This window comes from Choloepus didactylus, chromosome 6 (genome assembly GCF_015220235.1).
Source record: "Choloepus didactylus isolate mChoDid1 chromosome 6, mChoDid1.pri, whole genome shotgun sequence".
Lineage (NCBI taxonomy): Eukaryota > Metazoa > Chordata > Mammalia > Pilosa > Megalonychidae > Choloepus > Choloepus didactylus.
In genome coordinates this window covers 41411171-41436554 of record NC_051312.1, presented here as the reverse complement: position 1 = coordinate 41436554, position 25384 = coordinate 41411171, and the positions used below count along the sequence as shown (strand labels likewise).

The following is a 25384-nucleotide window of genomic DNA, read 5'->3' as shown; positions in this document are numbered from 1 at the left end:
GGGGCTTGTGAGATGTCATGGCACGGATGACCACATGGCTGCAGAGCTTTGAGCCTCATGCCCTTACGGATACGCCAAAGTTGCCAATTTTCAACCAGGTACCAAGGGCCAGACCCCAAAGCTGCCAACCCCGAGGCACAGAGAGCATCCAGTTCATGTGTTGTTGGGAAGCAACCCCAGCACAACACTCTACCTGAAGCCTGGTGGCAGGTCACCGGGACAGAAATGAGCTTTCCAGCTCCCCTGCCATCATGACCCCACACACCAGTCTTGCCCCTTTCCCCCAGCATTGCCTAAGTCAAGGTACACCTGTGAGACATCAGACTTTGGCACGCTAGAGACCATAGTTCACAAAAGGGTAAGTTTGTACAGCTGAATCAGGCATCAGACACCTCTGAGCACAACAATTCAGTGGTCAGAACGGGACATTGTGGTGAGCTTGGTGAGACAGAAGACTGTTCCTCCCCCTGAGGTGGTGGACACCTGCTATCCCCTCTAAGGGCATAGACTGCAGGACAGGAGATCTGTGGATGCACTGTTTTCCTCCAAAGAGGATTCTGGGAGTATCGATGATACTTATTCTGTACAGGACTGGGTTCGGCAACTGGGCACACATGATCCTCCTGAAGAAGGCGTTGAGCCTGCAGACGAGGCTCTGCAGGTCTACAAGGGACCCGATGTGGATCTCCGGAAGTCCTGCTCGATCAGGTGCCAGATGAAGATGATCTTGCCAGTGCTGTACTGGCCCTCGAGGAGCACCATCAACAAGGAGCACCATGGGCTTGTTGTCGAAGTCAGCATCGTCTGGCATAGGCAAGTGGAACTGTTGGAAGTCGTAGTGCTCCTCCAGAGGCCGCCGTTTTTGCGTGTACAGCTGCTGCAGGCCCTCGGCAACCATTGGGAAGAGCCCGGACTCATTCTTGCAGCGGCATCCTTGCTGACCTAGGTGAATATACTTCTGTAGACCTGGCTGGCAGATGTAGAGCAGACCCTCAGCCAAGGGCCGACGAGAGCTCGCAGCCCAGGTTAGTGGTGGTGGCGGAGGGGGCGGTGGCTGGGCAGTGGGCAGGGAGCAGCCCGTAATGCGCAGGCTCAGGGCACAACCCAGGGAGGAGCTCTCTGAGAAGTGTTTTTTTTTTTTTTTTTTGCTTTGTTTGCTTGTTTTGTTGTTGTTGTTGTTATTGTTTTAAATTCAATAGCACAATACCACTTATGTATTTTAAAAGTATATTCAAACTTTAAACATATTTTACAAGGATGCATTCATATCTAAAGATGTAGTAAATACATCAGAATGGATGCATATGGGAAAGGAAGGCATAAGGAGGGCATAAAATCAGAGAAGCCTATCATATTCAACCTACTTAATCTCAGTCACTCATCCTAATGCTCAGAAGGGGGGTGAGGGGGCAGAGGGTATTAATAAAATCCCAGACAATTCCTCCTTGATCATATATCCATTACCATATTTATGCTTTTTTTTTTTTCTTGACCAAATCTTACTTCCTTAAATTTTTATCCACTCATTGGCTCACTCTTCAAAGTACTCATCAAGTTGAATTATTTGAATATTCAGTCCATTGGGCTGTCCTCGCATATGCTTACAAATTACCTACAAATTCAGCTATGAAGCAAAATATTCAGCTTATCCACCACAGGTTGCAAGATATTTTGAAAGAGCTTCAAGACTCTCTGCTATCTCTGAGTGGGTCACCTCATAGATGACACAGCACTTGTTAATGAAATAACAGCAAAGGGTAGAAATTATTATTGTTTTCTAATCCTTTTTGTTAGCTACATAATATCTCAATAAGAAAAAGTAATGGGATTGGAAATGCAGAATATCTGGATTTTAATTTGAACTTCTTGCAGCAGTTTTATTTGAACACACGTCCCTCAAAGTGTTAAGAAGAAGAGTGTGGAATAAATTATTGATGGTGTGGTTGGTAGTTTGAAGCTGTATGTACCCTCAGAAAAGCACATTCTTAAAGCTAATCCATTCTTGTAGCTGTGAACACATTGTAAGTAGGATCTTTTGGTGAGTAGACTCTTAAATTGAGATTTGGTCCACCTCATTTAAGGTGGGTCTTAATCTTCTCATTGGGTTCCTTTTTAAGAGGATGAAATTCAGAGAAAGAAACAGAAGACAGAGAGAAAGCCACAGAAGCTGAGAAAGAAAGCCATAGACAGAACAGCCAGAAGCTGAAAACAAAGAAACCCGGGAAAGAAAGGAGAGAGCAGCAGAGCTGCCCTGTGCCTTGCCACATGACAGAGGAGAAGAAGATCTGTAGCAGGTCTTCAGGGAGAAAGCATCGCCTGTTGATGCCTTGATTTGAACATTTCATGGCCTAAGAACTGTAAGCTTGTAAATTAATAAATCCCCATTGTAAAAGCTAACCCATTTTATGGTGTCTGCATTTCAGCAACTTTAGCAAACTAAAACATATGGTTACTGAGGTATTCTTGCTTAGCAGAATGCATGGCCTGTGATCTACAATCAATAAGTATTTTAGGCCAAGAGGACCTCACTAGATTAGGTGCCTGTATTTCCTCACCTCCCGTTGTTGGTAAAGGATTTATTATCTGGTATAATATGCTTTAAAAATGTTTTCTGTAGTGACGTTATGATGTGCATATTTTTGTAGGTGAATGTTTGAGTTAAATATAGATTTTTTTAGTTAACATTTGGGATACCTTAAACTTAAATCTGCAAAGATAGCTATGAGAACACTTCACATAATTCTTATAAGAATCTATTAAAATTTTTCACATGATTAATCATCAGGAAAATGCAACTTAAAACCATAATAAGATACCATAATACACCCATTAGAATAGTTAAAATTAAAAGATGGGCAATACAAAGTGTTGGTAAAGATGTGGAGCAAATAGAACTTCCATACACTGCTGGTGGTAATGAAAAATGGTATAACTACTTTGGAAAACTTTTTTTTGTTTTTTATGAAAGGCTAACATATACCTACCACATACCAAACTATTCCAATCCTAGGTATTTGTTCAGGAAATATAAAAATTTATGTCATAAAGAGCCTATGGGAATGTTCATAGCAGTTTTGTTTGTAATAGCCCAAAATTGGAAACAGTGCAAATGTCTATCAAGTGCATGTTTATACAAAATACAGATTATCTATATAATGGAATACTATTGTGCAATGATAAGGAATACACTCCTGATACATGTACTATCACAGACAAATCTCAAAATCATTATGCTAGTTGAAAAGGCTAGAGGCAAAAAAATACATACGTATAATTTCATTTATATAAAATGAGAACTAATCTATCATGACAAAAATAATATCCACTATTGACCAAAGCTGGGTCACAGGGAGGAATGGCCTGTAAAGGGGCACAAAAATCCTTTGGGATTGATGGAAATGTTTTGGAACTCATTTGAGGTAGGGGTTTTATGGATGTATATAAAAGTCAAAATATATAGAATGTCATAATTTACATGGTTGCAGTTTTTTTGTACATAAACCATTCCTTGACATACTTATTTAATAATTTAAAAATATGTAAGTGTTCCAGTTTGTTTATAAAAGGGGTTTATTTGATTACAGAGTTACAGTCTTAAGGCCATAAAGTGTCGGAGGTAAGGTGTCAACAATAGGGTACCCTTACTAGAGAAAGGCCATTGGCTTCTGGAAAACCTGTTAGCTGGGAAGGCACATGGCTGGCATCTGCTTGCTCCCAGGCTGCATTTCAAAATAGCGTTCACTAAAATGTCAGCATCAGCTTTCAACAGCTGTCTTCAGAATCTCTATCTAAGCTGCAGCATCCCTGAGCTCCCTCTGTCTGAGCTCTTATAGGACTTATATAATCTAATCAAGACCCACACTGAATGGGCAGGGCCACACCTCATTGGAAATAATCTAATCAAAGTTATTACAGTTGGGTGGGTCACATCTCCATGGAAACAACTAATCCAAAGATTCCAACCTAATCAACACTAATACATCTGCCCCCACAACATTGCATTAAAGAACATGGCTTTTTTGGGGGGACATAATATATCCAACCTGGCACAATAACAAAGAATTTGTTAATGAACACAAGACATATTAGAAGTATTTTCTAATTACTGAAATGAATTGGCTTTAAAAACATGAAATTGATTAAAAATATTGAACATGAACCGCCTTCTATTCATTAAAATGTAAAATAATATGACAAACCTAACAGTTTAATACCTACTCTTTAACAGCCCAATCATTGTTACATCTATTTTCTATGATGCATCAACATATGTCTATTCTATTAGATCCCGTGTGTTAGCAATTCATGGAGAACTATGTTGCCTGACCCTTCTAAGAATGTTTTCTGTTCCTATTGCCGTAATGTATGTCTAATATCTATCAACTGTAAGGTAAATGTTCCAAAAAGTGTCCTTACTGGAGGAAAGAGAGTTGGGGCTTACCCAAACTTAGCCAGAATGGGTTGTGTGGCTCTTTTCTGACTTGTTTGCTATGATGTTGAACATAAACTTTGAAACTATCATCTCTTTGTAATAGTAATACCTAGTAGTAAGTTTTTGGATGAGAGATTACATAGCCCTTGTCTACTTCTGTGAGAAGCCACTGATATTTCTAAAAGAATGTGATGATTGATAAAGAAGCAAACTGGGTTAGGTCAGTTCACAATAGGGAGCTACCACTCAAGAAGTTGGAGATTAGGAAAAGAAGACTGTCTTTGAGACTTCAACTCAGCAAATCCGTACCCAATGAATATATTTAGTCATCTATGGAAGTGAACCTAGAGATTGCTTCTAAATGCAAGACAGAAGAATTTAGGAAATTCTAAAGCCTAAGTATTTAATTCAAGAATGCTAGATTGTAATGTATTATGTAGAAGCTTAATAAATGTCATCATTTCTTGTTTGGTAAAATACAGCATTAGCCTGGTACAGTTATTGCCACTTTACTGGACCCCAGACTTTTATATAACAATGAATTTGTAATATTGCTTTATTTCTTAAAAAGAATTTCATAGATAATATTTCATACCTTACTTATAGTTTCCAATGAAATTAGAATAAAATATAAATGTCATATGAAAAAATAAAAAAATAAATAATAAATTTAAAAAATTGTATTATTTCAGTATGTAAATATCTAGCCACAATTATATTAAATGATATTGTGAGATGCTTCTACTTGGAATGTGGCAGCTACAAATGTAGACTTGAAAGAGACATGTTGTGTTGGTAACTCAAATGTTATGAGCACCATTGATAGCTATGGTGTGAATTTCCAAGTAGTGAGCAAATCTTGGTAAAATCTGAACAGAAAATTCAAGCACCACTTAATTTGTAAGACAGATAACAATAAATTCAGTGTATTTTTAAAAAGGAAAATTACCTTATTTTTATAAAAACTCAGTTATTTTCTAGGCCCAAATAATTCTGAACAGGTTTTTCACTATATGAATGTGTTGTGGGAAAATTGGAAGCCATGGGAACACAAGGGAGGAACATTTGCTCCCCTCTTGAAGAGTTGAGAAAGCCTTTTTGAGAAAGTAAAGCATAAACTGAAAAATGAAGTTAATGACATGAAATGTGGATTATTTATAGACTGAGGACACAGGCTGTAATAGATCATATGGAGCTCAGCTTTCTCATCTGTAAAATGAGATAGATAGTTTTGAAGATGCTTGATTATGCATTCAAGTAGGGTCCTGGTATCTCAGGGTTCTCTACAGGAAATATAAAAACTAAACTACAAACCATCCAAGGAGGGGGTAGAAATAATGACCTTTCATCAGCAGACTTTTCCATAGTAAGTTTCCACTACACAGTTTACTGATAGTCCTGAAATGCTCATGCTTTAATAGAAGAGAATGCTTATTTTGATCTGTTCCAGCAGACAAGTTTGAGAAAGATGTTATTCTCTAATACCGTGAGGAGGTATTCTCTTGTCACTTGCAAATGCAGTTCATCTATGTTTATGAATACATATCCAAAAGATATGTTAATAGCTTCAGTTCATATTCTCAGATACAAGATATTTAGCTGTTTTTTTTTTTTTTTTTAATTCTGAATTCATTAGCATTTTGATTCATTTGTTTGACCTGCTTCTTCAGGAATTTCACTAAGTGGCAAGATCAGTGGATATATGTGCTCACTAGGGATGGGAAGAAAAGACATAGTTTTGGACACACACACCATCAAAAACTAAAAAGAATCTTTAGAATCATGCAGGTTGTGTAAGGGAGGATAGGAATGGTTTTTGAAGACAAATCCCATGAAAGGCAGCCTGTCTTACAGAGTCAAGTTCACAGTTGCTAGAGTTGAATGGGATGACTGTCTTAGAACGAGGATGCAACATGAATTGTAAATAAAACAATCTGTTTTTTTTTCAACAAATAAAAGAGAAAAATGTAGAATGGAGTGACCAATATAACAAAAACTTTAAAAATGTAACTTAGAATATTGTGAACATTTAGAGTGAAAAACTCATTTAGTTTTCAAATATTAATTTAAAATCTTTGGCTGGTTGCAGTGTGTGTTGTGATTGGTGCTTGGGGAAGTGTATGAAACAATTAGGAAACTTTTTTTAGGGATGATAAAGCCCTAAAGATGATAAAGCCCTTCAGGAGAGAGACAAGTGCAGAGAATAGTATACCATAGAAATGAGAGCACAAGATTTGGAGTCAGACCTAGGTTTAAATATTTGCTTTGCTATTTAATAGTTGTACGGCCTTAGAAAATTTCTAAATTTCTCTGTACCTCAGTTTTTAATTGTTTCAATCTCTAAAATGTAACAATCCCTACATATTGGGATTGTTGTAAGGATTATTTAATTAAAGTTTATGTCGTATGGTTATCACAGAGTCTGGCATTAAGAATATGCTCAGTAACTGGAGACAATCTTAGTATTAATAACTTTAATATAATAGCATCAATTATAATGCCATTTAAAATTGAAATAGATGTCAATTTCATTTTCACAATGATCCCAGAAGTTTCTCTCTTGCAAAAGACTTTGGAGGCAGTCAAAATTATATATTAAGAATCTGCTACCTAAACCAGACACTGTGCTTGCATAAGTCCTGTCTATATAGTGGTGAAGAAGACAGAGGGCATCCCTGTTCTCAAGGCACTTAGAAACACTTGGAAATTTTGAATATGTAAATGCACAGCAGAAAACTTCTAGGTAAGGAAGTTCTGGGGAATAGAGACTAGCGAGAGGCTTAATTTGAGGGAGATATTTGAAAAGAAGAATAGTGTAATTCTATGGAAATATTATGGAAGGAGCTGGGACTGATAGTCTAGGCTGAGAAAAGGTGGTACAGTAAAAGGAGATGAGAAAAGATTATGTTTTCTTTCAGAGAATTAATTCTATTGCAGAGAGGAGGCATAATGAGGAATGGCACAATAACAGAAAGACTAGTTTTGGGCATTTATTTTAGTTTCCTAGACTGCTTAATGCAGATACCATGAAGTGAATTCCTTAAACAATGGGAATTTATTAGCTTACATTTTGAGGCCAAGAAAATGTCCAAATCAAAGCATCATCAAGGTGATGCTTTCTTCACGAAGACTGGCTGCTGTTGATCCTTGTTTTCTTTGCCACATGGCAAGGCACATGGTGGTGTCTGCAGGTCTCTCCCTTCTCTTCCAGGTTTTGGTGTCCTCAGCTTCTTGCTTCCATGTGTTTTTTTCTCTGCCTGAATTTCATCCTCTTATGAAGGACTCCAGTAATAGGGTTAAGGCCCAACCTGGTTGAGGTGGGACATACATTAACTGAAGTAATCTCATCAAAAGGACCTACTTACAATGAGTTTATGGCTATAGGAATGGATTAAAGTTAAGGGCATCTTTTCCTGGGGTTAGATGGCTTCAAACCCCACCACAGCTTATTTTGTTATAATTGACATGCTGTGCATTTTGGAAAACGAAATTGGGAAATGCAAACTTTAAAATAACCTTTCTTGTACCCAAACATCTTGTAATGAGAGGAAAATTTTATATACTGTATGTTTATATTACACACAACATTACTGGAAACAAAAGAAACAAAACTCTGTATGGACTAAAATTTACAAGAAATTCCTACTCTACCTCTGTTTGAGGTAGAAAGATCTCCTTTAAAATAACAAAGTTTAAAGCCTTAAAAATGAATTAAAATGCTCTTCACAAGAATAAGAATATATATTTTATGGCAAAATTTGTAGGACAAGCAGGTTGAAGAGAACTTCTGCTTCCTGCTGTGATGGAGTAATTGGAACTGGACTTATCTTCCTTCTGTAAACAACTATAAAGCTAGGAAAATATAGGAGGCAACTGTTCCAAGTATGGGACAATAGTCAACACAGAAATGTGGCACTTGAGAAAATGGAAATCCAAAATGTACACCCCACACTTACTGGGTTTCTTCCTGGCAACACTTTCTAAACAATTACATAAGGAAATAGAGTCCTAGACGAGAGGAGTGGTCTTGCTGAATTGAAGAGCAACAGATCAGAGTTTGAGCTGCTGCAGTAGCTAGTATTTGTAGAGTTGGGTTCCAGGGGTCCCAAGGGAGAGGTGTGGTTTACCTTTAGCATATGGCCAACACCTTGGTTGCACAAACGTATGGCACAACTCTGCAAACTGAGTAGAGGGAATCTAGTGTAGGACTACAAACTCAAAAGAAATATCAGAGATAATGAGGCCTTGGAAACTTTGAAGATCTACTCCAAAAAGCCTGGAAAGTCCTTACTGAGATCAATGAGCATTCAATTGAAAACCCAGAAGCAGCACAGCTTCAAAGTAAAAGTCACAGACTAAAGTACAGTAACAGAATAAACCTTATCTAACACATTGTGAAATTAAGTCTGATAATATCAAGATCATTTAGATGCAGTAATTTATCTGTTTGCTAGAACAACCTTCAACACCCTTTAGATTGAAACAACATATTTCATCTCCTTATAACATATCAGTGACAGTTTCCAGCATTAAACAAGAAATCACTAGATTTGTACTTAGAATCAAAGAGGAGGAAAGCATTAAACAGAAGGCATTACGTGCAGATTTTGAAATTAGCAGACATATCTTTATATCAGCTATTATAGACATATCAAGGACATAAAGGAATAGATGGATATAATGACTGCACATATGGAAAATTTCAAGAGAGAAGAGGAAATTATAAAAATGAATCAAGTGAAAATTATAGAATGGAAAGTACAATAGCTAAAATGAAAAACAAGAATCCCAGAATTGGATTAAAACCCAGATGTAGAGTAGAGAGCAAAGGATCAGTGGAAAAGAATGTAAATGAAGAGAAATTATCCAACATGAACAACATACAGAGAAAGAGACTGGAAACAAGTTAAATAGAACCTCAGTGACCCTGGGACATAATAGTCAACCTAAGTGTAATCAAAGACTTAAAGGGAGAGAATATAGAGAATTGTGCAGGAAATATATATGTGTGGATAGATAGATAGATATAAACACAGAAACGTGGTCCAAATTTTCTTAAGCAATTAAAAAACAAGTGCAATGGAGTTTCTCACACCATTTTTGAGAGAAAATATAAAAGACAATAACAACCAAAAAAAACCAACTAGACGCCTAAATATTCATCTTAAGAAAATTGCAAAAACACACTTGGCTACTTTGCTATATCTATAGTATGTAATACTTTACTGCAGTCAATAATAGTCAAATATATATATATATTTGAGTTTATAAAACAGATTGGGACTCCAATTTCAGCTCTATAATATAAATAGCTAGGAAGTCATCACTTCTGTTCTCACAGCAAGGGAAAGCTGTACATACAGAAAATAATGACTTTCTATGGACACATCAGTGATGACTATTCCAGAAACAGGCTCATACAGAAAGACACAGAGAAGCTGCTGGAGGCAAAACTGGCAGTAATATTTACATGACAACTTTGATAAATTTCTGGAGACTGAGTGTGGACCAGTGTGAGAATGAGAAAGTCCTGGGGATCATGGTATTTGGGGTAATCCCTCACATTTGTGGTCTTGTATCTTCAGAAAACCTGCCAGATTCTACAGTGAACATCCAAGAAAGATCCCAGAAGGTTGAAGGGGAAGATTAATTCCTCTGAAATATGCTGAGAGACTTCCCCATTACAAAGGTTTTAGCTCCAGGGTCAAGGAATTTCCAGAGCCTTATCCCAACTGAAGAAAACGTGTACGTCCATTTGAGCACTCACTAGCCTTCCTGTCTCACATAAGGTGGGAGAAGTAAAAAACATTCAACAGGAGTTAGGTCTTTAAGAGGAAAGTTTGAGAATATTGCATCAAGGAAAGGAATGGAGGGCAAAGAGAAAGAGAGGATAAAAAGAAAAGGAAAAGCTATACCAAAGGAGAAACACTTGTGAAAATCACACATATAAGACACACACCCATTAAACACTGAGATTTAATTAGAAGATTGTAGAATACCTCACTCTCACTCACACTTTACCACCCTCAGTAGGGATTCAGTATAATAATAGTGGATTGTAGCTAAAAGAGCTGGAAGATCAAACTTACTCTGAGGGCAAGTCATTAAGGTAATGCAAAGATAAGAGTTGAGATACATACAAGGATGCTAGAATAATTGGAATCATCTTGCCCTTATAGCTACAATAAATATTAAACACTCCTAGCCAGATGACCATAGAGCTTCACACAGAAGTCTTATTTTCCTAAGTTCTTATTACTGACATGAAAAGTCCAATTATTAAAAAAAAAATATTATGCTTACAAAAGGCAAAAAAAAAAAATACCGTTTGGAAAGGAAAGAAAAACAAGCATCAAAATCACAGTCAGATATGACAGAGATGTTGGAATTTTCAGACAGGGATTTAAAGATAACTATAATTAATGCGTTAACATCTATAGTGGAAAAAGTAGGCAAAATATAAAAACAGATGGTAATGTAAGGAGAGAGATGGAAACTCTAAGGAAGAATCAAAAGGAAATAAAAAAAAAAAAATGTGTAATGGAAATGAAGATGTCCTCAGTAGTATCGTCAAGAGCCTGGACAACCAAGGAAAGAATTAGTGAGCCTGAAGACAGAAATAGAAACTGTCCAAAACAGAAATGCAAAAACAACAAAGAATGAAAATAGTCAAAAGAGAACATCCAAGAATGGTGGTATTCTTTAAACAAGTATAACATATGTGTATGTTGAAAACAAGAAGGAGAAGAGAGATAGGAATAGAAAAAAAAAAATACTTGAAATCACAATGGCTGACAGTTTTTCAAAATTATTGGCAGGCATGAAATCACAGATAAAGGAAACTCAGTCAAAACCAGGTAGGTTGAATATCAACTGCATTTTCCCAACACACTCAGGTACATCATAAGTAAAATGAAGTAAACCAAAGACAATGAAAAATCTTGAAATAAGCCAGAAGAAAAGAACCTATTTACTTATAGAGGAACACATATCAGAATTACAGCTGGTTTCTCGTCAGAGATCATGCAAGCAAGAAGAGAGTGTAATGAAATTACAATGTTGAAAGAAAAAAACAACAAACCTAGATTCTTGAATGCAGTGAAAATATTTTCTCTGACAAACAAAACTGAGGGAATTCATTACCATTACACCTGCCTTGTAATTAAAGTTAATAGAAGTTTTTCAGACAGTGGGAAAGTGACAAAGGACAGACACATGGAATTTCCTAAAAAAAAAAAAAAGTGTTAGAGAAGGAATAAATGAAGATAAAATGAAATCTTTTATTTTTCTGATTCTTAATTGATCTAAAAGATAACTTTAAATTAATAATAACAATGTGTGGGGTGATTATAATATATACATAAGTGAAATGAATTACAGAAACATTAAAAGTGACAGGAGGGAGAAATTGGGAATATTACACTATGTTATATTCACCTGCACTATACATAACGTTGCATAATGTGGTGTGAAAGTAGACACAAATTAGTTAAAAAAACTGTAGGGTAACCACAGAAAATTAAAAATAAGAATATAATTGATAAGATATCAAGGGAGATAAAATGGAATTTTATAAAGTACTCAATTAAAACCAGGTAAGGCAGAAAAAGAGGATAGAAAAAGGTAAATGACAAGAAAATCAGTGATAAAAAACTTAGAATTTAATAGATATTAATCCAACTTTTGTTAATAACTTTAAATATAACTGGACTAAATATAACAATTACAAGACAAATATTCAGAGTGGTTAAGCAAACAAGATTCGACTGTATGTTCCCTGTAACTCATTTAAATATGCAGATTTATATAGGTAAAAGAAAAGGCATGGAGAAATATATGCTATTGTAAAAGTAATCACAAGAAATCTGGAGCAGACATTAATTTCAGACTAAGCAGACTTCAGAACAAGAAAACCTATCAGGGGTAAAGAAGGGCATTATGTAATGATTAAAGGGGCATTATTTTCAAGATAACATTGAAAACTTAAATGTGTATTTACTTAATAAGAGAGCATCAAAATGCAATAGAGAAAATCTGATAGATCTGAGATGAGAAAAAGAAAAAATGTGCTATTATAGTTAGAGAGAACAATGCCATTCTGTTAGAAATTTATATATCACACTGTCAGAAAATTGATAAGGAAATAGACAATCTAAATAGCACTATCAATTAATTTTATCTAGGTGACATTTATAGATACTCCATCCAATTAGAGAAAATTACAAACTTGCTGAAGCTCACATAGAATATCACCAAGATACACAACATTCTGGGCCATAAAACACAAATTAATCAATGTGTAATAATATAAATCAGACCAAATGTATTCTCTGACCACAAATGAATTAAACTAGAAATCAACAAGAGAATAACAGTTGGAAAATCCACAACTAACTGAAAATTAAACAATACATTTCTAAATAATCCATGGATCAAAGAAGATGTCTCAATAGAAATTTAAAAAATATTTTGAACTAAATGAAAATGAAGATACAACTTATCAAAATTTGTGGAATAAAGAGAAGTCATTGCTTACAAGGAAATGTGTGCCTATAAATGCATATATTAGACAATAAGACAGATCTAAGATCAATAAAATAAGCTTCCATGAAAAGGAAAGTAAACAAAGATATCAATTTTAGCCTAAAAGCAAATAGAAGAAAAGAAGTACTAAAAAGAGATCAGAAATGAACGGAATTCACAACAGTACAACAGCAGGGAAAATCAACAAAACCTTAAAATATTTCTTAGAAAAGGTCAATAAAATGATATATATATATAATTTTATATATACAGTATACAGTATATACTATATGTAGCAGTCAGGGAGAGACTAGGAGAGAGAGAAAAAGAAAAAGAGAAAGGAAGAAGGAAGAGTCTTTAGGTCATCACTTTTGATCTCATGGACATTAAAAGCACCATAAAGGAATACTTTCTACAAATAAATGCCCACACATTTATAACATGAAATGGAACAATTCCCCAAATGAAAGAAACTATAAATACACAAGGAAAAAACAGATAACATGAATAGGTCTCTATCTATTAAAATAGTTGGGTCAGTAATTTAAAATATTCTAAAAGAGGGAGCACCAAAAGGGCTTCACTGGTGAATCTTCCAAATGGTTAAGAAATTATAGCAATTCTACAAATTACTTTCCAGTAAATAGAAGCAGTTGGAACACTTTCTATCTTAATATATGGGCCAGCAATAGCCTAATAAAAAAGCAGATGAAGGCATCACAAAAAAGGAAATCTACAGACCAATATCTCTAATAAACAGAGATGCAAAAAGTCTCAAAAATATTAGCAAGTCAAATCTCAACAATGTATAAAAGTAATTATATGCAACAAACAAGTGGGATTTATTCTAGGTATGCAAGTCAGGTACAACATTCAAAACTCAATAATGTAATCCATCACATCAACAGGATAAAAAGGAAAAATCATATGCTCGTATCATTTAATGCAGCAAAAGCACATGAAAAAATCCATCCACCAGACATTCTTAACAAAAATGGTCAGCAAACTAGGAATACGGAGGTACTTTCTCAACTAGATAAAGAAACATCTCCATGCACACAAAAAAATCCCAGGAATGAACATCATATTGAATGGTGAGAAACATGTTTTTCACCTAAAAATGGGAATAAGGCAAGGATGCCCTCACTCTCTACTCCTATTGAACATGATACTGGGAGTCCTAGCTAAGGCAATAAGATAAGAAAAGCAAATAAAAATTAACAGTCTAGGATGGAAGAAATAAAACTGCCTTTGTTTGCTGATGACATGATTTTCTATGGTGGGAATGCAAGATGGTGCAGCTATTTTGCAATACACTTTGGCAGTTTCCTGCAAGACTAAGCTAAACATAGTTTTATCATATGACCCAGCAATCATGCTCCCACATATTTTCCTAACTTATTTGAAAAAGCATGTCCACACAAAAACATGAACATGAATGTAATAGAAATTATTTACAATTGACCGAAACTGGAAGCAACCTAGGTGCATTTCAATATGAGAATGCATAAATGATTAACAGACTACAGTGCATCCATACAATGGGTATGACTATGAAAACACAAAAAGACATGGATGAATCTTAAGTCTTCATTGCTAAGTGAAAGTCGCCAGTCTGAAAGCCTGCATACTGTATTGCTTCATATATATGGTATTCTAAAAAGGCAAACTATAAAGATGGTAAGTATATCAGTAGTTGTCAGAAGTTCCGGTTTATTATATGAAACAAAGGGCATTTTGTGGGGGTGGGGAGTGGTGGAACTATTTTTTATGCTAGTGTGTAGATAACACCGCATTTTTCATAAAAAAACTTAGAAACTTTATAGCATGAAGAGTGGACCTTAAAGTACTCAAATTAAAAAGAAGTCATTTCGGAGATCTGGAAAATCTTAGAATGCTGATGGTTACCAAAAAATTTAACTGTATTAGAAATGCATGAAACAACTTCACTGAAGGGGGTTGGAGGAGATAGGTGCTAACTTAAGTAACTGAAAATGAGATTATAGACAAAAGGAATGGCACGCAATCACTGTTCTCTAGTTGGTAAAATTGCTTCTCGGGGTTATGAGTTATCAAAACTGTCAAGGTAATCAATACAAGGAAAGTCTGAGAAATGTCACAGTCAAGAGGGTCCAAAGGAGATAAGATAACTAAATGTAATGTGGTATTCTAAAATCGACCCTGAAAAAGAAAAAGGACATGATATAAAAACTAAGGGAATCCAAATAATATATAGATTTAACAATAATTTATCGATTTTGGTTCATTGTGGCAAATGTACCATAGAAATATAAGATGTCAATAAGGGAAACTGTGTTCAGGGTATATGGGAACTCTACATACTATTTTGCAATTTTTCTGCAAACATAAAACTATTCTAAAGAACATTTGTTAAGAGAATCAAATATAGGTAAACACAGTAGTATGCTATGGCTTATAAAATATAACATAAGAACAATAGTTATTTTTTCTACTAAACATAGGTGCATGGGTGTGTATTTGTGTGTGTGTGCATGTTTAATGCAGAGGAAAAAAGTTCTGGAAGGATACACAAAAAACACGTAACTATAGTTATTTCTGTAAAGAATTTGGAATTGAAAGTGTAAGTCAAATAAAACCTTAATGATATCTGTAATGTTTCAAAATGAGCAAGGAGAACACATGGAATGTATTACTTAGGTAATTAAGTTTTTTTAAAAAGGCATACTACTTAGAACTAGAATATGTTCTAAGTAAGCCTCCACACTGTGCTTTATTATCTATATTGGCTTGAACAATTCTCAGACATCTTTTTTCTCATATCAAAATATAAATAATAATAAAAGCACCTTAATAGAGCGATAAAGTCTCTTTATTTTGCAGCTCCCAATTCCTCCCCACAAGACAAGTTCCCAAATGCAGAGTTATTTTCTCAGAACTCATCACTTTCTCAGATTACTTTCTGATTAGGGGGGTCTGTAAAACAATAATGTGGTCACAGTGTTAAGGACAGCTGGAATGGGTGGTAGGTGGAGGTGCTAATATGAGAAATTAGTTGGAAAGCTTGAAAACTGACTTTAGACCCCAGAGAACGTTTCTGGCAATTGGTACTTTTTTCTAGGGCAGGTAGAGTGTGGAATTGCTAAAGCAAAAACTCCATATATTAAAAATAAATAAATAAATAAATAAATAAATAAATAAAACCTTCCAAACAACTAGAGTATATTGTATTTCAAGGTAAAATACAAAAGTCTCAGTTTTACACATATGTTTGCATACATAAATTATCCCATCATAAATGATATGTTTAGTCCCACACATCTTGGTATATAGATATATATCCTAATGTCACAAAGACTCATTACACAGACCAAAATAGTCATCTCAGCAAGTGTTTGCGTCTGCTGTGTTTGTTAAGTTAGCAGTGAATTGTTTCCTTTTTAATTCCCTGAATCTCCTTTAAAAGGACTGCTTCCAACAGAGGATCAATTGAAAACCCAAAACTATCACAGAGAATTCTGAAATGTTCCTCAAACACCTTGCGTATTTTTATATACGCATTTCAATCATGAGAGGACTGGAAGAGATCATCTCTGTAGCACATTCTTATATAATCCTCTGGGTCCGATACACATATAGTGTAGACAGAACAAAAAAGAAAGGAAGAAGTTTTCCTGAAACAGTACTATCGTTACTCAAATCATATAACACATTAACTCCAAAATGAGACTGAAAACCCAAATTTTCTGACTCTAAGTTCATTTTTTTTACTAAGCATGTGCAGTTTGGACTGTTAGGGTTTGGGTAATCAGAAGTTCCATGGAAATGAGAAAGCAAAGGCCTGTAGTTTTTTTTTTTTAATATTCCAGGGCATCCTGTTTTCTCCAGGAACAAAAGGAGCAGAAATAGTTCCTCCACGGTTTTCTGACATACAATATTCTTTTTTACATGCTTAGTAAGCTGAACTTCAGGTTATGACTCTTTCACGTTTTCTGAAGCCCAGATCGGCAAATTACTTTTAGAAGTCTCAAGTAGTCTAAAATTACAATATGGGAAGGAAATGTGGACCTGTATTTTTCATAAAAATCCAAACATGAGATGTTATCAATATAGGTGATTGAAAGAGTCAATAAGTCTCAGTGGGAAGAGACATGGAATTTCTTTTTGCAGATATACTTAGGGAGACAAAAATTCTCCTCTCCAGGTAATTCTTACAGATAGGGTGATAGCATACTCTGAAGTATTTTTGCTTGCTTTCACCTTTGATTCTTTTTATTAAACACGTATCAACTATCTTACTGGTTGGAACTAATGGCCTCATGCAGTATGCACATGGTACTAGGATACAGCATGCACAAAGCCTCATTGTAAATGCTGTGAAAGATACATAGACGAAACCAGCAGGTGACTGAATGCATTCAAAACAAGCAAGCACAATCTTTATTTCTAATGGTGTGGTGGTCCCTTAAAACCACTTGAAATTATTTGAGGCTTTTCCCTTCAATTCCCTTAAGGCAAAGAGCAAACCATTGTCTGATTTATAACTCTGAAGACAAAGATCTAATTTATGACTCTGAACTTCGCCAGAGATCTTAAAATACAGCAGTCTCAGCTCACTGGCTACTGAATGAAATTTCCCTTTATTTTTTGGATACAAACATTATATTACAGTCATGTTTAGCCCAGCTGGGGAAGCCTAATGTAGCTTGAAATAAGTTTTGTCATGATGAAGTAGTGACTCTGAGTTGGAACGCCTGGTCTTGCAGGCCAGGGCTGTTTACAGAGCCTAGCACCATCTTGGGAGAAGAAATTTGAAATAAAGGCATGCTTTGTAAGGGATTAGAAGTACTGCTTCAGCAGAAACCACAGGGTTTTGGTTTGAATTGTTTGCAGCTCTGGTTCTGTGTAGAACTTTCCTTTCTACGGATGTGCTAACTTGAGCTTCCGTGGTTTCCATGGTGATACCCTCAGGGAAGTTCTCTACTTGGTGTTTGGCTTACTATTGTTGATTTCTCCTCGTAATCTGCTTCATAAACCCATTTTTCTGCTGAATATCACTGAAAGGTATTAGGGAATTTATTTGAAGAATCAGTTTGTCAGTCTTCTCTATTTCCCAAACCAGATATGACTTGAGCTTCTAAAATGTAGCAGTTCTTCTAAAATCATCAGAATAAATCCTTAAGAGCAGACAGTCCCAGATATTTTTCAAATAAATGCTACAAAAAGACATTTAACCAGATATTAAAAATCACCTTGATAGCAATGAAAAAAGAAATCTACCTGTGATGATTAACTGAATTTTCTGATTAATAATTACTGATGAGCTCATTATATAATTTTGGAATCTCATTTTATTTTTTTAAAATAATAGGGTCAATCAATTTTAGAGACAAAAAATATCAGAAAGAGCACTGAGCAAGGCACTGTCAGAAAATGGCATGGAACAGAAAGGAAGTTTCTGAACTCCCGTCCTGAGTTTTACTCAAGAACTTTATGACCTTGGACAAATCAGTTAATTTCTCTGGGTAAATACTCTCTCAACATGAATTTAAGCACATCATGTGCTCAGATAGTACTATGATTTTTCTGATGTTTAAATGAGGAAACTGAGGCACAGAGTTTAAGTAATATATCCAGGAACACACAATTAATAAGAGACAAGAGACAGTTTTTTAAAAAGTCCAATAAAAGGTTCACTCTCTTAACCATGAGAGTGCAGGACATTCAAACCCAATAATCCAGTTGTATAAAAAAGTAGACTGAGGTTAAAAAACCGGCTGGGGCTCATATGGCTAGTTAGTAGCATCCTTCAACCAGCACCTAGTGTTCTTTTCTGAAACACATCACAAAATCATAAAATTCATGTATTTTTAACACTCAACTATGCTTTGTTCTTTAGGAAGGAGAAATTAAAAGAAGCAAACTATCTTTAAATTCTTACAGACAAAATATTAAATTCTTCCTAGAATCTTAGATGTGAATTTAAGACTTTCTCTCAAAATTTCAAAATATTGAAAATGAAATAAGATCTAATTATTAATGTTCATTTGCAATATTTGGGGAAAAGAATTCATGGGGTTCAATCATTTCTCTTGAAAAAATTGGTGAGAACTACTAAATGGTGGTTTATGTATTTATGGGCTGTGCCAGTTTGAATGTATTATGTCCCCCCAAACTCCATTATCTTTGATGTAATCTTGTGTGGGCAGATGTTGTCAGTGTTGATTAGACTGTAATTCTTTGAGTGTTTCTCCTCCCACTGAGACTTATTGACTCTTTCAATCACCTATATTGATAACATCTCATGTTTGGATTTTTATGAAAAATACAGATCCACATTTCCTTCCCATATTGTAATTTTAGACTACTTGAGACTTCTAAAAGTAATTTGCCGATTTGGGCTTCAGAAAACGTGGGTGATGACTGACTGATTAATTTCCATGGAGGTGTTGCTCCGTCCATTTGGGGTGGGTTTAAGTTGATCAGTGGAGCCATATAAATGAGCTGACAGGCAGTGGGAACTCAGTGCAGCTGAGAGTGAACTTTTGAAGAGGAGCTACAGCCAAGAGGGACACTTTGAAGAAAGCACAGGAGCTGCAGATGAGAGACAATTTGAAGATGGCCATTGAAAGCAGACTCTCGCCCTGGAGAGGCTGAGAGAGGACAAATATCCCAAGTGCAACTAAGAGTGACATTTTTGAGGAACTGCAGCCTAGAGAGGAACATCCTGGGAGAAAGCCATTTTGAAACCAGAACTTTGGAGCAGACACCAGCCACGTGCCTTCCCAGCTAACAGAGGTTTTCCAGACACCATTGACCATACTCCAGTGAAGGTACCCAATTGCTGATGTGTTACCTTGGACACTTTATGGCCTTAAGACTGTAACTGTGTGGCCAAATAACCCCCTTTTATAAAAGCCAATCCATCTCTGGTGTTTTGCATTCCAGCTGCATTAGCAAACTAGAACATGGGGTGTATCAGATACCTCATTTACCTTCCCTCACAATCTCACAGCCACCTTTTACTCAAAATTTTTGTTATAATCTGCTTCACCCAGCTGTAGATGTGAGTATTTCTCTGCTGGAATTCTTTTCCGTGTCTCAGCACCTGCTAGAAATTTCCAAATCTCTTTTGAAGGGTGATACTTGGACAATGAGGGACAAGGCTGACCTTTACTGGAATCACTTTATCAAAGAAACTACATACTTGTGATTCCTTGACTTGGGCTCTGCTTCCCACCAAAAACCAGCTTAAGACATGACGTTTGAAGACCCAGAAGCTATACTTTCATGCATTCACCCTTATTTGTACCCATGTCAGAAGGATATATGGCCTAACTATGTTCTGATTTGCTACAGCTGCTGTAATGCAAAATACCAGAAATGAATTGGGTTTTATAAAGGGAATTAAAAAGACCATAAAAGTATCCAAACAAAGGCATCAACAAGAAGGTACCTTTGCTGAAGAACAGCCGATGGCGTCTGTAAAACCCTCCGTCAGCTGGGAAGGCACATGGCTGGCGTCTGCTCGTCCTGAGCTGTGTTTCATCTCCTTCGTTTCAAAATGGCATTCTACAAAATGTCTCTGGGTTGGTCTCTCTTAGCTTCTTTGGGAAAAAATCTGTCTAGCATCTCTTAGCGTCTCTAAGCATCAGTGTCTGCAAGTGTCTGGGCCTGTGTGGCTCTTTTAAAGGACTCCAGTAAACTAATCAAGACCCACGCTGAATGGGTGAAGTGAAATCTCAGTGTAAACATTCAATCAAGAGGTCACACCCTAATCAGAAAGATTAATAAATCTGCCACCACAAGAGTGTATTAAAGAATCTGACTTTCTGGAGGACATAATATATCCAGACCAGCAAACTATATTTGCAAATATCTATGCAGACCTTCTGAAACTTGAATGCATTAATTCTGAAGTTATTTTCAAGTAATCAACTGGAAAGTACTGGTTATCAAACTCTTCCTGAGCTTTTGTTACTGGGATTTGGACTAAGAAATGAAAGAATGCATATGTGTGTGTGTGTATACATATATATATATATATATATATATATATATGTATACACACACACACATATATATACATAAGTATTCTTCAAAATATAATTTATCAGTTTTATTTTTAAATAAAATAAATTTTTAAATATATCTATCATTGTACATATGCACTCATATAATAAAATATATTATGTTATATGCATGGAAATGGATAATTTATCTCAGAGTTTGTTAAACCTGTACTTGTTTGATTCTTTATTTTAAATGAGAAGTTAAAGGACACCATGTGACAGAAACAAGTCCACAGTTTCCTCAAACACTTCCTTCTTTATTAAGTGCAGAGCCAAGAAATATCCAGAATTCATGGCCTTGCTTTCAGACTTTTGCTTGAAGGTGGCCTCTTTAATTTGTGGAATGCTTCTGAGTCTCAGACCTGGGTTTTCTTACTTGGTGGCTGAGGGCAGTTACGAAAGCTTCATGGCTATTGTCCAAAATTGAAGCAAGAATAATACATTGCTTTATTAAGAGCAGAAATTGATGAGCCAAGGTAGCCTCCAATTGCAATTTAAATTTTCCTGATTTTGGACCCAGAAGGTCTGGTTTCTTCCTAATATTTAATTATAATATGAGGAGTATGAATGATTTCTGAACCAATGTGCATAAAAGCACAATATTTTTAGATATTTATTGCTTTCAGTTTTTGGAGATAAGCAGCCCATTATGGGAAGTCTATACTGATTATGCACTTTAATAATAACAATAATTAATAACAATAATAAATATCAACAAAATGCATATTTTAAAAAATTATGGAACATTAAATTATGTATTAGACACTCTTATAAGCTCTTAACATCTAATTTCTAATTAATACTCACACATTTTATGAGTTAGTATATTAGAATCCCCTTGTTAAACACTGAAGCATGTACTAGGCATTTTTATGTGCTCCTATTTCTAATCACTGCTCATTCACTATGAGTCTGATATATTATTACCCATGTTTTGAGTATGCATAAAACAAAGCATAGAAAAGTTCAGTATCTTGGTCAAGGTCTTATAGCGGATAAATGACAGACCCATGGTGGAAGCTGGACAGTCTGACTGAAGAGCCTTTTCTGCTGAACTATAGGACTCAAGACTGTCAGTGGACAAGAGTTCCCAGATTTTTAGTGTCATATCATGAGAAGTGCAAATCACTATATTACTGGTGATGAAAAATAGAACTTAAGGCAGAATATTTTTTTCAAAAGATCTATCATAACAAATGTAGGCAAAATGTGGATACCAATAGGAATTAATGATTATTTCCATTTGGTTTTATTTGCTTTCTGCATTTCTAAATTCTCCACAATGAACACAGTTACTTTTGTAATAAAACTGATCATTATCACATATTTAAGATTCATAGAACTATGACAAAATTATAAACTAATAACATAAAGCTGTAAAATATACTACAGCTTGGAATTTTCATCATTGCTATACTATTTTTATTAGTATAATTTTATAATATATAAGATGCTGTGTAATAAATATCAACCAAACTCCAACCACATGTTTCAATGAATAATTAAAAATACTGAAAGTACAAATTTAATGTTTTCCATTTAATTTTATGATGACTATTCTCTGATGTGCAATATTTTGCTGTTTTTCTGTCTTCTGACACCTACTACTGTAAAAGTAATTAATAAAAGGACATGTCTAAATTTTATAGTACAACTATTTATGCAAGTTATTTTAATCACCTTTAAAACAAAATATCTTACTATACTTGATAATTCCCATATATTTATAACGTATCTTTATGACCAAATAATGTTTCATATAAATAAATATGCATTTATATATCAAGAACATATTTTTTGATCTTAAAAATGATTAAAAGATTGAACATCATTAAATTCTTTCACTATGAAAATATAGTGGTGTCTGTCCTTTATTGACTTATGATGTCTCTTAGCTATTCCATTTTTTCCAATCATTTAACTATGAATAGGAGAAACAAGCTACAAATTACTTCAATTCAGTTAAGTTAATATACCTGTTTTTAGTTTTCTCTCACTGAAACTTTTCGCCTAGAGTTTCCATTTCAATAAGTGGCAAGGCTTACATCTCAAGGAAATCAGGGCTCTCCCCAACATTCCTGGGTTCTGTCTACATTGTGGGTGATGGCAGGGATCTGACTCTGATGGTACCCATCTTTCTGCTGAAGTCTGCATTTCTCCGTCCATTGGTCAGTAAATGTTACTACCTCTTCCTTCTCTGTCTGACCTCTATGTCTCTCCAGGCCAGTCTGTGATTCCCAGCTGCCTATATGTTCCTTTGGGAAATCACTGAAGCTATTTGTGGCAATTTACAATACTTGCTCTAAATTTAGGCATATAAGAAATCATTCTACCATTTTTTTTGAGACCACATGGATAAGGTGAAATCACATGAAAATGTGTTTTCTTGTTTGATAATCAATATATTTATAATTTCTTCTGCATCAGTGTATTAATCAACATAATCTCCCAACCTTAAAATGTCAGTGGCTGAACATACGTAATGTTTTTCTTCTCATTTTGTCACAGTCCATTATGTTCTTAATCTTAGATGCCTAGACTCCTCAGTATGAAATAGTGAAATTCAAAGATGATTGCCATAAAAAGCCAGACAGTTTCACTATCCCATAAAGTAGATAGAAGAGTAATAGCTAAACCTCAGTGAACACTATGTAAGCCATTAGAATTTTGGGGAAGTTTTTTGAAGGAATACGAGTGGTATGTTTGACATGAACCCGCTTCCTGGCAGTACTGTTTCCTTGGCATTGTGAAACTGTGGGAGATTTAACTGTTTTTTAGAATCTTTTAACCTGGCTTCTATTTCTCTCTTAAAGCACTTGAACTCATCAAAATTTGAGACATCCAATACTGTTTGGGTCCTTCTGTTTCCAACCTGTCACTTCAGCCCCAAATGTTTTGCTAGTTTCCTGTTCCCCAAGAACAGACTATCTGGAAAGACCAGATCCTTAAGCCATGCCCAGACTGAAAAATGTCCCCATGATAAAAAAAAGCCTAGGATCATTAACTTAATTTGAAATACTCTCTCCTTTCTGAATTGTATTTCCTCTAATCCCTTATTGTTTTCTCATTTCCTTGATACATTCAAACATATGATTTGTGTAATTTATTCAGTTCTTTCTAATGGTTGCTGCAGGAGTTCAGGCTTACTGAAAAATACTCCTAAGACCACACTATTTTAAAATGAGAAAATACTGCCTGTACTGTTTCTGTGGTACTTTATAAATACAGAGCAGATGTTATTAACTGGAGGATATTTTCAATTCTACCTTTTTTCACATTGAATGGGTAAATATTTTAGTCCAAGTATTTTCATTGATACTGACTTTTGCTTTCATTGACAGTTCATTTCTCTGACATATATTTTTATAAGACAAAAATCATCAAATAAATAACCTCAATGAATGACTGCTTTGAATATTCTAACAAACGTTTTTACTGCAAAGTTGGCTTTCTCAATTGTATACCATTCCAGAAAAAATAAATTCATCTAATTAAAAATAGGCGCTCCATTAAAAGATTGTCCCTACAATAAACAATAGATATATTTTAAATTTTCAAAATTAAAAAGTAAAACTATTTGAATTGTCCATAATTTAGTTTTTTATCTCCTAACTTGACTTTGTAAGTATGAATTTTAATGACTTCCTGTTTAAAATATCTTTAATGAAATCCTCAAAGGTACAGTTTCTGGTATTGCCTTTCTTGAAAAGTTTAATTTAAGAACTCCCACAGATTTTGAATTAAAATGACCCAGAAAATTAAAGAATTCTTTTAAAAAAGAAGTTATTTTCCATTTTAGGATTTATTTACAAATTTATTCTTGAATGGCTGAAAATTTTTTTATTGTTACCATAAAACAAATAATTATATTTTCAATATGAATTTACTTAACTGAATTTATAATAGCAATTGCAGTGATATCAGATGCTTCATACTGATGTTTTGAACTTCCAAAAGCTTTATTTCATTCCAAAATTTGGATGAAAGAAAACGAAACCTTTAATTGGAATTAATTGATCTTCTACTTGGAGCATCTAATAACACTGATGTTTAACTGTTTGTGAAATTCTTATGGTAATGAAACCAATAAAGTACTAACTATCATTTCACTTCTTGTGTATATTCCCAGAATTAAAGATGATTCCATCTTTGGAATCAAAGATGAATGAAACTTATCTAGAAAAAACAGCCTTTTCATTGTACTTAAAGTCAATACTTGATAGAATTGTGCATTTGAATTATCTGTCTCTACCTCTGTTAGAAATAATTTCTTGGCACAGTATTTTTGAAATAACTTCTAAATTTTGAAGTACATATATTGAAGCTTCTTAAGGAGATTTATGTATTCTCTTACATGTGTAAAAAAATATTATATCCA

General features: G+C 34.8%; 1 pseudogene; it reads right to left on the bottom strand.

Moving 5' to 3' along the window:
* Window positions 1–415: 415 nt before the first annotated feature.
* Window positions 416–20483, bottom strand: LOC119536915 (annotated as a pseudogene).
* Window positions 20484–25384: the final 4901 nt, after the last annotated feature.